Genomic DNA, 12,568 nt, shown 5'->3' with positions numbered 1-12,568 from the left:
AGCTTTGAACAACACACAGCACTCATTTTCCAGAAGTGCATCAGAAAAGCTGTTTTCGACACTTTCAGAGCGCAAAAACGCGATTCCCGGGTTTTAACATCATTCAGCGTGCAGTTTCAATGATATTGCGAGAAACCCTGTTTTCGACACTTTCAGAGCGCAAAAACGCGATTCCTGGGTTTTAACATCATTCAACGTGCATTTTCAACTATATTGCCAGAAACACGGTTTTCAACACTTTCAGAGCGCAAAAACGCGATTCCTGGGTTTTAACATCATTCAGCGTGCAGTTTCAACTATATTGCCAGAAACACGGTTTTCAACACTTTCAGAGCGCAAAAACACGATTCCCACGTTTTCAACATCGCTCAGCATTCAATTTAAAGGAGAATGCCTGAAAAGGTTTTTAGAGTCACTCAGAGCCCAAAAACTCAGTTCTCAGCTTTGAACAACACCCAGCATTCAGATTTCAGTAGACTGCCAGAAACACAATTTTCACACTCTCCAAGCCCAAAAACTCTGTTCCCAGCTTTGAACAACACACAGCATTCATGTTCCAGAAGTGCATCAGAAACGCCGTTTTCTACACTTTCACAACGCAAAAACGCGATTCCCGGGTTTTAACATCATTCAGCGTGCAGTTTCAATGATATTGCGAGAAACCCTGTTTTCGACACTTTCAGAGCGCAAAACCGCGATTCCTGGGTTTTAACATCATTCAACGTGCAGTTTCAACTATATTGCCAGAAACACGGTTTTCAACACTTTCAGAACGCAAAAACACGATTCCCATGTTTTCAACATCGCTCAGCATTCAATTTAAAGGAGAATGCCTGAAAAGGTTTTTAGAGTCACTCAGAGCCCAAAAACTCTATTCTCAGCTTTGAACAACACTCAGCATTCAGATTTCAGTAGACTGCCAGAAACACAATTTTCACACTCTCCAAGCCCAAAAACTCTGTTCCCAGCTTTGAACAACACACAGCATTCATTTTCCAGAAGTGCATCAGAAACGCCGTTTTCTACACTTTCACAACGCAAAAACGCGATTCCCGGGTTTTAACATCATTCAGCGTGCAGTTTCAATGATATTGCGACAAACCCTGTTTTCGACACTTTCAGAGCGCAAAAACGCGATTCCTGGGTTTTAACATCATTCAACGTGCAGTTTCAACTATATTGCCAGAAACACGGTTTTCAACACTTTCAGAGCGCAAAAACACGATTCCCACGTTTTCAACATCGCTCAGCATTCAATTTAAAGAAGAATGCCTGGAAAGGTTTTTGGAGTCACTCAGAGCCCAAAAACTCAGTTCTCAGCTTTGAACAATACTCAGCATTCAGATTTCAGTAGACTGTCAGAAACACAATTTTCACCCTCTCCAAGCCCAAAAACTCTGTTCCCAGCTTTGAACAACACACAGCATTCATTTTCCAGAAGTGCATCAGAAACGTCGTTTTCTACACTTTCACAACGCAAAAATGCGATTCCCGGATTTTAACATCATTCAGCGTGCAGTTTCAATGATATTGCGAGAAACCCTGTTTTCGACACTTTCAGAGCGCAAAAACGCGATTCCTGGGTTTTAACATCATTCAGCGTGCAGTTTCAATGATATTGCGAAAAACCCTGTTTTCGACACTTTCAGAGCGCAAAAACGCGATTCCTGGGTTTTAACATCATTCAACGTGCAGTTTCAACTATATTGCCAGAAACACGGTTTTCAACACTTTCAGAGCGCAAAAACACGATTCCCACGTTTTCAACATCGCTCAGCATTCAATTTAAAGGAGAATGCCTGGAAAGGTTTTTGGAGTCACTCAGAGCCCAAAAACTCTGTTCTCAGCTTTGAACAATACTCAGCATTCAGATTTCGGTAGACTATCAGAAACACAATTTTCACACTCTCCAAGCACAAAAAGTCTGTTCCCAGCTTTGAACAACACGCAGCATTCAGATTTCAGTAGACTATCAGAAACACAATTTTCACACTCTCCAAGCCCAAAAACTCTGTTCCCAGCTTTGAACAACACACAGCATTCATTTTCCAGAAGTGCATCAGAAACGCTGTTTTCGACACTTTCACAACGCAAAAACGCGATTCCCGGGTTTTAACATCATTCAGCGTGCAGTTTCAACTATATTGCCAGAAACACGGTTTTCAACACTTTCAGAGCGCAAAAACGCGATTCCCGGGTTTTAACATCATTCAATGTGCAGTTTCAACTATATTGCCAGAAACACGGTTTTCAACACTTTCAGAGCGCAAAAACACGATTCCCACATGTTCAACATCATTCAGGATTCAATTTAAAGGAGAAAGCCTGTAAAGGTTTTTGGAGTCACTCAGAGCCAAAAAACTCTGTTCTCAGCTTTGAACAACACTCAGCATTCAGATTTCAGTAGACTATCAGAAATACAATTTTCACACTCTCCAAGCCCAAAAAGTCTGTTCCCAGTTTTGAACAACACACAGCTTTCATTTTCCAGAAGTGCATCAGAAAAGCAGTTTTCGACACTTTCACAACGTAAAAACGCGATTCCCGGGTTTTAACATCATTCAACGTGCAGTTTCAACTATATTGCCAGAAACACGGTTTTCAACACTTTCAGAGCGCAAAAACACGATTCCCACGTTTTCAACATCGCTCAGCATTCAATTTAAAGGAGAATGCCTGAAAACCTTTTTGGAGTCACTCAGAGCCCAAAAACTCTGTTCTCAGCTTTGAACAACACTCAGCATTCAGATTTCAGTAGACTGTCAGAAACACAATTTTCACCCTCTCCAAGCCCAAAAACTCTGTTCCCAGCTTTGAACAACACACAGCACTCATTTTCCAGAAGTGCATCAGAAACGTCGTTTTCTACACTTTCACAACGCAAAAACGCGATTCCCGGGTTTTAACATCATTCAGCGTGCAGTTTCAATGATATTGCGAGAAACCCTGTTTTCGACACTTTCAGAGCGCAAAAACGCGATTCCTGGGTTTTAACATCATTCAACGTGCAGTTTCAACTATATTGCCAGAAACACGGTTTTCAACACTTTCAGAGCGCAAAAACACGATTCCCACGTTTTCAACATCGCTCAGCATTCAATTTAAAGGAGAATGCCTGGAAAGGTTTTTGGAGTCACTCAGAGCCCAAAAACTCTGTTCTCAGCTTTGAACAATACTCAGCTTTCAGATTTCAGTAGACTGTCAGAAACACAATTTTCACCCTCTCCAAGCCCAAAAACTCTGTTCCCAGCTTTGAACAACACACAGCACTCATTTTCCAGAAGTGCATCAGAAAAGCTGTTTTCGACACTTTCAGAGCGCAAAAACGCGATTCCCGGGTTTTAACATCATTCAGCGTGCAGTTTCAATGATATTGCGAAAAACCCTGTTTTCGACACTTTCAGAGCGCAAAAACGCGATTCCTGGGTTTTAACATCATTCAACGTGCATTTTCAACTATATTGCCAGAAACACGGTTTTCAACACTTTCAGAGCGCAAAAACACGATTCCCACGTTTTCAACATCGCTCAGCATTCAATTTAAAGGAGAATGCCTGGAAAGGTTTTTGGAGTCACTCAGAGCCCAAAAACTCTGTTCTCAGCTTTGAACAATACTCAGCATTCAGATTTCAGTAGACTGTCAGAAACACAATTTTCACACTCTCCAAGCCCAAAAACTCTGTTCCCAGCTTTGAACAACACAAAGCACTCATCTTCCAGAAGTGCATCAGAAAAGCTGTTTTCGACACTTTCAGAGCGCAAAAACGCGATTCCTGGGTTTTAACATCATTCAGCGTGCAGTTTCAACTATATTGCCAGAAACACGGTTTTCAACACTTTCAGAGCGCAAAAACACGATTCCCACGTTTTCAACATCGCTCAGCATTCAATTTAAAGGAGAATGCCTGAAAAGGTTTTTAGAGTCACTCAGAGCCCAAAAACTCAGTTCTCAGCTTTGAACAACACCCAGCATTCAGATTTCAGTAGACTGCCAGAAACACAATTTTCACACTCTCCAAGCCCAAAAACTCTGTTCCCAGCTTTGAACAACACACAGCATTCATGTTCCAGAAGTGCATCAGAAACGCCGTTTTCTACACTTTCACAACGCAAAAACGCGATTCCCGGGTTTTAACATCATTCAGCGTGCAGTTTCAATGATATTGCGAGAAACCCTGTTTTCGACACTTTCAGAGCGCAAAACCGCGATTCCTGGGTTTTAACATCATTCAACGTGCAGTTTCAACTATATTGCCAGAAACACGGTTTTCAACACTTTCAGAGCGCAAAAACACGATTCCCATGTTTTCAACATCGCTCAGCATTCAATTTAAAGGAGAATGCCTGAAAAGGTTTTTAGAGTCACTCAGAGCCCAAAAACTCTATTCTGAGCTTTGAACAACACTCAGCATTCAGATTTCAGTAGACTGCCAGAAACACAATTTTCACCCTCTCCAAGCCCAAAAACTCTGTTCCCAGCTTTGAACAACACACAGCATTCATTTTCCAGAAGTGCATCAGAAACGCCGTTTTCTACACTTTCACAACGCAAAAACGCGATTCCTGGGTTTTAACATCATTCAACGTGCATTTTCAACTATATTGCCAGAAACACGGTTTTCAACACTTTCAGAGCGCAAAAACGCGATTCCTGGGTTTTAACATCATTCAGCGTGCAGTTTCAACTATATTGCCAGAAACACGGTTTTCAACACTTTCAGAGCGCAAAAACACGATTCCCACGTTTTCAACATCGCTCAGCATTCAATTTAAAGGAGAATGCCTGAAAAGGTTTTTAGAGTCACTCAGAGCCCAAAAACTCAGTTCTCAGCTTTGAACAACACCCAGCATTCAGATTTCAGTAGACTGCCAGAAACACAATTTTCACACTCTCCAAGCCCAAAAACTCTGTTCCCAGCTTTGAACAACACACAGCATTCATGTTCCAGAAGTGCATCAGAAACGCCGTTTTCTACACTTTCACAACGCAAAAACGCGATTCCCGGGTTTTAACATCATTCAGCGTGCAGTTTCAATGATATTGCGAGAAACCCTGTTTTCGACACTTTCAGAGCGCAAAACCGCGATTCCTGGGTTTTAACATCATTCAACGTGCAGTTTCAACTATATTGCCAGAAACACGGTTTTCAACACTTTCAGAACGCAAAAACACGATTCCCATGTTTTCAACATCGCTCAGCATTCAATTTAAAGGAGAATGCCTGAAAAGGTTTTTAGAGTCACTCAGAGCCCAAAAACTCTATTCTCAGCTTTGAACAACACTCAGCATTCAGATTTCAGTAGACTGCCAGAAACACAATTTTCACACTCTCCAAGCCCAAAAACTCTGTTCCCAGCTTTGAACAACACACAGCATTCATTTTCCAGAAGTGCATCAGAAACGCCGTTTTCTACACTTTCACAACGCAAAAACGCGATTCCCGGGTTTTAACATCATTCAGCGTGCAGTTTCAATGATATTGCGACAAACCCTGTTTTCGACACTTTCAGAGCGCAAAAACGCGATTCCTGGGTTTTAACATCATTCAACGTGCAGTTTCAACTATATTGCCAGAAACACGGTTTTCAACACTTTCAGAGCGCAAAAACACGATTCCCACGTTTTCAACATCGCTCAGCATTCAATTTAAAGAAGAATGCCTGGAAAGGTTTTTGGAGTCACTCAGAGCCCAAAAACTCAGTTCTCAGCTTTGAACAATACTCAGCATTCAGATTTCAGTAGACTGTCAGAAACACAATTTTCACCCTCTCCAAGCCCAAAAACTCTGTTCCCAGCTTTGAACAACACACAGCATTCATTTTCCAGAAGTGCATCAGAAACGTCGTTTTCTACACTTTCACAACGCAAAAATGCGATTCCCGGATTTTAACATCATTCAGCGTGCAGTTTCAATGATATTGCGAGAAACCCTGTTTTCGACACTTTCAGAGCGCAAAAACGCGATTCCTGGGTTTTAACATCATTCAACGTGCAGTTTCAACTATATTGCCAGAAACACGGTTTTCAACACTTTCAGAGCGCAAAAACACGATTCCCACGTTTTCAACATCGCTCAGCATTCAATTTAAAGGAGAATGCCTGGAAAGGTTTTTGGAGTCACTCAGAGCCCAAAAACTCTGTTCTCAGCTTTGAACAATACTCAGCATTCAGATTTCGGTAGACTATCAGAAACACAATTTTCACACTCTCCAAGCACAAAAAGTCTGTTCCCAGCTTTGAACAACACGCAGCATTCAGATTTCAGTAGACTATCAGAAACACAATTTTCACACTCTCCAAGCCCAAAAAGTCTGTTCCCAGCTTTGAACAACACACAGCATTCATTTTCCAGAAGTGCATCAGAAACGCTGTTTTCGACACTTTCACAACGCAAAAACGCGATTCCCGGGTTTTAACATCATTCAGCGTGCAGTTTCAACTATATTGCCAGAAACACGGTTTTCAACACTTTCAGAGCGCAAAAACGCGATTCCCGGGTTTTAACATCATTCAATGTGCAGTTTCAACTATATTGCCAGAAACACGGTTTTCAACACTTTCAGAGCGCAAAAACACGATTCCCACATGTTCAACATCATTCAGGATTCAATTTAAAGGAGAAAGCCTGTAAAGGTTTTTGGAGTCACTCAGAGCCAAAAAACTCTGTTCTCAGCTTTGAACAACACTCAGCATTCAGATTTCAGTAGACTATCAGAAATACAATTTTCACACTCTCCAAGCCCAAAAAGTCTGTTCCCAGTTTTGAACAACACACAGCTTTCATTTTCCAGAAGTGCATCAGAAAAGCAGTTTTCGACACTTTCACAACGTAAAAACGCGATTCCCGGGTTTTAACATCATTCAACGTGCAGTTTCAACTATATTGCCAGAAACACGGTTTTCAACACTTTCAGAGCGCAAAAACACGATTCCCACGTTTTCAACATCGCTCAGCATTCAATTTAAAGGAGAATGCCTGAAAACCTTTTTGGAGTCACTCAGAGCCCAAAAACTCTGTTCTCAGCTTTGAACAACACTCAGCATTCAGATTTCAGTAGACTGTCAGAAATCACAATTACCAAGCCCAAAAACTCTGTTCCCAGCTTTGAACAACACTCAGCATTCAGATTTCAGTAGACTATCAGAAACACAATTTTCACACTCTCCAAGCCCAAAAACTCTGTTCCCAGCTTTGAACAACACACAGCATTCATTTTCCAGAAATGCATCAGAAACGCTGTTTTCGACACTTTCACAACGCAAAAACGCGATTCCCGGGTTTTAACATCATTCAGCGTGCAGTTTCAACTATATTGCCAGAAACACGGTTTTCAACACTTTCAGAGCGCAAAAACGCGATTCCCGGGTTTTAACATCATTCAACATGCAGTTTCAACTATATTGCCAGAAACACGGTTTTCAACACTTTCAGAGCGTAAAAACACGATTCCCACGTTTTCAACATCGCTCAGCATTCAATTTAAAGGAGAATGCCTGGAAAGGTTTTTAGAGTCACTCAGAGCCCAAAAACTCAGTTCTCAGCTTTGAACAATACTCAGCATTCAGATTTCAGTAGACTGTCAGAAACACAATTTTCACACTCTCCAAGCCCAAAAACTCTGTTCCCAGCTTTGAACAACACACAGCACTCATTTTCCAGAAGTGCATCAGAAAAGCTGTTTTCGACACTTTTCACAACGCAAAAACGCGATTCCCGGGTTTTAACATCATTCAGCGTGCAGTTTCAATGATATTGCGAGAAACCCTGTTTTCGACACTTTCAGAGCGCAAAAACGCGATTCCTGGGTTTTAACATCATTCAACGTGCAGTTTCAACTATATTGCCAGAAACACGGTTTTCAACACTTTCAGAGCGCAAAAACACGATTCCCACGTTTTCAACATCGCTCAGCATTCAATTTAAAGGAGAATGCCTGGAAAGGTTTTTGGAGTCACTCAGAGCCCAAAAACTCTGTTCTCAGCTTTGAACAATACTCAGCATTCAGATTTCAGTAGACTGTCAGAAACACAATTTTCACCCTCTCCAAGCCCAAAAACTCTGTTCCCAGCTTTGAACAACACACAGCATTCATGTTCCAGAAGTGCATCAGAAACGCCGTTTTCTACACTTTCACAACGCAAAAACGCGATTCCCGGGTTTTAACATCATTCAGCGTGCAGTTTCAATGATATTGCGAGAAACCCTGTTTTCGACACTTTCAGAGCGCAAAACCGCGATTCCTGGGTTTTAACATCATTCAACGTGCAGTTTCAACTATATTGCCAGAAACACGGTTTTCAACACTTTCAGAGCGCAAAAACACGATTCCCATGTTTTCAACATCGCTCAGCATTCAATTTAAAGGAGAATGCCTGAAAAGGTTTTTAGAGTCACTCAGAGCCCAAAAACTCTATTCTGAGCTTTGAACAACACTCAGCATTCAGATTTCAGTAGACTGCCAGAAACACAATTTTCACCCTCTCCAAGCCCAAAAACTCTGTTCCCAGCTTTGAACAACACACAGCATTCATTTTCCAGAAGTGCATCAGAAACGCCGTTTTCTACACTTTCACAACGCAAAAACGCGATTCCTGGGTTTTAACATCATTCAACGTGCATTTTCAACTATATTGCCAGAAACACGGTTTTCAACACTTTCAGAGCGCAAAAACGCGATTCCCGGGTTTTAACATCATTCAATGTGCAGTTTCAACTATATTGCCAGAAACACGGTTTTCAACACTTTCAGAGCGCAAAAACACGATTCCCACATGTTCAACATCATTCAGGATTCAATTTAAAGGAGAAAGCCTGTAAAGGTTTTTGGAGTCACTCAGAGCCAAAAAACTCTGTTCTCAGCTTTGAACAACACTCAGCATTCAGATTTCAGTAGACTATCAGAAATACAATTTTCACACTCTCCAAGCCCAAAAAGTCTGTTCCCAGTTTTGAACAACACACAGCTTTCATTTTCCAGAAGTGCATCAGAAACGCAGTTTTCGACACTTTCACAACGTAAAAACGCGATTCCCGGGTTTTAACATCATTCAACGTGCAGTTTCAACTATATTGCCAGAAACACGGTTTTCAACACTTTCAGAGCGCAAAAACACGATTCCCACGTTTTCAACATCGCTCAGCATTCAATTTAAAGGAGAATGCCTGGAAAACCGTTTTTGGAGTCACTCAGAGCCCAAAAACTCTGTTCTCAGCTTTGAACAACACTCAGCATTCAGATTTCAGTAGACTGTCAGAAACACAATTTTCACCCTCTCCAAGCCCAAAAACTCTGTTCCCAGCTTTGAACAACACAAGCACTCATTTTCCAGAAGTGCATCAGAAAAGCTGTTTTCGACACTTTCAGAGCGCAAAAACGCGATTCCCTGGGTTTTAACATCATTCAACGTGCAGTTTCAACTATATTGCCAGAAACACGGTTTTCAACACTTTCAGAGCGCAAAAACACGATTCCCACGTTTTCAAAATCGCTCAGCATTCAATTTAAAGGAGAATGCCTGGAAAGGTTTTTGGAGTCACTCAGAGCCCAAAAACTCTGTTCTCAGCTTTGAACAACACTCAGCATTCAGATTTCAGTAGACTGTCAGAAACACAATTTTCACACTCTCCAAGCCCAAAAACTCTGTTCCCAGCTTTGAACAACACACAGCATTCATTTTCCAGAAGTGCATCAGAAACGCCGTTTTCTACACTTTCACAACGCAAAAACGCGATTCCCGGGTTTTAACATCATTCAGCGTGCAGTTTCAATGATATTGCGAGAAACCCTGTTTTCGACACTTTCAGAGCGCAAAAACGCGATTCCTGGGTTTTAACATCATTCAACGTGCAGTTTCAACTATATTGCCAGAAACACGGTTTTCAACACTTTCAGAGCGCAAAAACACGATTCCCACGTTTTCAACATCGCTCAGCATTCAATTTAAAGGAGAATGCCTGGAAAGGTTTTTGGAGTCACTCAGAGCCCAAAAACTCTGTTCTCAGCTTTGAACAATACTCAGCATTCAGATTTCAGTAGACTGTCAGAAACACAATTTTCACCCTCTCCAAGCCCAAAAACTCTGTTCCCAGCTTTGAACAACACACAGCATTCATTTTCCAGAAGTGCATCAGAAACGCCGTTTTCTACACTTTCACAACGCAAAAACGCGATTCCCGGGTTTTAACATCATTCAGCGTGCAGTTTCAATGATATTGCGAGAAACCCTGTTTTCGACACTTTCAGAGCGCAAAAACGCGATTCCTGGGTTTTAACATCATTCAACGTGCAGTTTCAACTATATTGCCAGAAACACGGTTTTCAACACTTTCAGAGCGCAAAAACACGATTCCCACGTTTTCAACATCGCTCAGCATTCAATTTAAAGGAGAATGCCTGGAAAGGTTTTTGGAGTCACTCAGAGCCCAAAAACTCTGTTCTCAGCTTTGAACAATACTCAGCATTCAGATTTCAGTAGACTGTCAGAAACACAATTTTCACACCTCTCCAAGCCCAAAAACTCTGTTCCCAGCTTTGAACAACACACAGCACTCATTTTCCAGAAGTGCATCAGAAAAGCTGTTTTCGACACTTTCAGAGCGCAAAAACGCGATTCCCGGGTTTTAACATCATTCAGCGTGCAGTTTCAACTATATTGCCAGAAACACGGTTTTTCAACACTTTCAGAGCGCAAAAACACGATTCCCACGTTTTCAACATCGCTCAGCATTCAATTTAAAGGAGAATGCCTGAAAAGGTTTTTGGAGTCACTCAGAGCCCAAAAACTCTGTTCTCAGCTTTGAACAACACTCAGCATTCAGATTTCAGTAGACTGTCAGAAACACAATTTTCACACTCTCCAAGCCCAAAAACTCTGTTCCCAGCTTTGAACAACACACAGCATTCATTTTCCAGAAGTGCATCAGAAACGCCGTTTTCTACACTTTCACAACGCAAAAACGCGATTCCCGGGTTTTAACATCATTCAGCGTGCAGTTTCAATGATATTGCGAGAAACCCTGTTTTCGACACTTTCAGAGCGCAAAAACGCGATTCCTGGGTTTTAACATCATTCAACGTGCAGTTTCAACTATATTGCCAGAAACACGGTTTTCAACACTTTCAGAGCGCAAAAACACGATTCCCACGTTTTCAACATCGCTCAGCATTCAATTTAAAGGAGAATGCCTGGAAAGGTTTTTGGAGTCACTCAGAGCCCAAAAACTCTGTTCTCAGCTTTGAACAACACTCAGCATTCAGATTTCAGTAGACTGTCAGAAACACAATTTTCACCCTCTCCAAGCCCAAAAACTCTGTTCCCAGCTTTGAACAACACACAGCATTCATTTTCCAGAAGTGCATCAGAAACGCGTTTTCTACACTTTCACAACGCAAAAACGCGATTCCCGGGTTTTAACATCATTCAGCGTGCAGTTTCAATGATATTGCGAGAAACCCTGTTTTCGACACTTTCAGAGCGCAAAAACGCGATTCCTGGGTTTTAACATCATTCAACGTGCAGTTTCAACTATATTGCCAGAAACACGGTTTTCAACACTTTCAGAGCGCAAAAAACACGATTCCCACGTTTTCAACATCGCTCAGCATTCAATTTAAAGGAGAATGCCTGGAAAGGTTTTTGGAGTCACTCAGAGCCCAAAAACTCTGTTCTCAGCTTTGAACAATACTCAGCATTCAGATTTCAGTAGACTGTCAGAAACACAATTTTCACACTCTCCAAGCCCAAAAACTCTGTTCCCAGCTTTGAACAACACACAGCACTCATTTTCCAGAAGTGCATCAGAAACGCCTGTTTTCGACACTTTCACAACGCAAAAACGCGATTCCCGGGTTTTAACATCATTCAGCGTGCAGTTTCAATGATATTGCGAGAAACCCTGTTTTCGACACTTTCAGAGCGCAAAAACGCGATTCCTGGGTTTTAACATCATTCAACGTGCAGTTTCAACTATATTGCCAGAAACACGGTTTTCAACACTTTCAGAGCGCAAAAACACGATTCCCACGTTTTCAACATCGCTCAGCATTCAATTTAAAGGAGAATGCCTGGAAAGGTTTTTGGAGTCACTCAGAGCCCAAAAAACTCTGTTCTCAGCTTTGAACAATACTCAGCATTCAGATTTCAGTAGACGTAGACTGTCAGAAACACAATTTTCACACTCTCCAAGCCCAAAAACTCTGTTCCCAGCTTTGAACAACACAAAGCACTCATCTTCCAGAAGTGCATCAGAAACGCTGTTTTCGACACTTTCACAACGCAAAAACGCGATTCCCGGGTTTTAACATCATTCAGCGTGCAGTTTCAACTATATTGCCAGAAACACGGTTTTCAACACTTTCAGAGCGCAAAAACGCGATTCCCGGGTTTTAACATCATTCAAGGTGCAGTTTCAACTATATTGCCAGAAACACGGTTTTCAACACTTTCAGAGCGCAAAAACACGATTCCCACATGTTCAACATCATTCAGGATTCAATTTAAAGGAGAAGCCTGTAAAGGTTTTGGAGTCACTCAGAGCCAAAAAACTCTGTTCTCAGCTTTGAACAC

Source organism: Megalops cyprinoides, chromosome 23 (genome assembly GCF_013368585.1).
Source record: "Megalops cyprinoides isolate fMegCyp1 chromosome 23, fMegCyp1.pri, whole genome shotgun sequence".
In the NCBI taxonomy this organism is placed as follows: domain Eukaryota; kingdom Metazoa; phylum Chordata; class Actinopteri; order Elopiformes; family Megalopidae; genus Megalops; species Megalops cyprinoides.
This window is presented reverse-complemented; position numbering follows the sequence as displayed.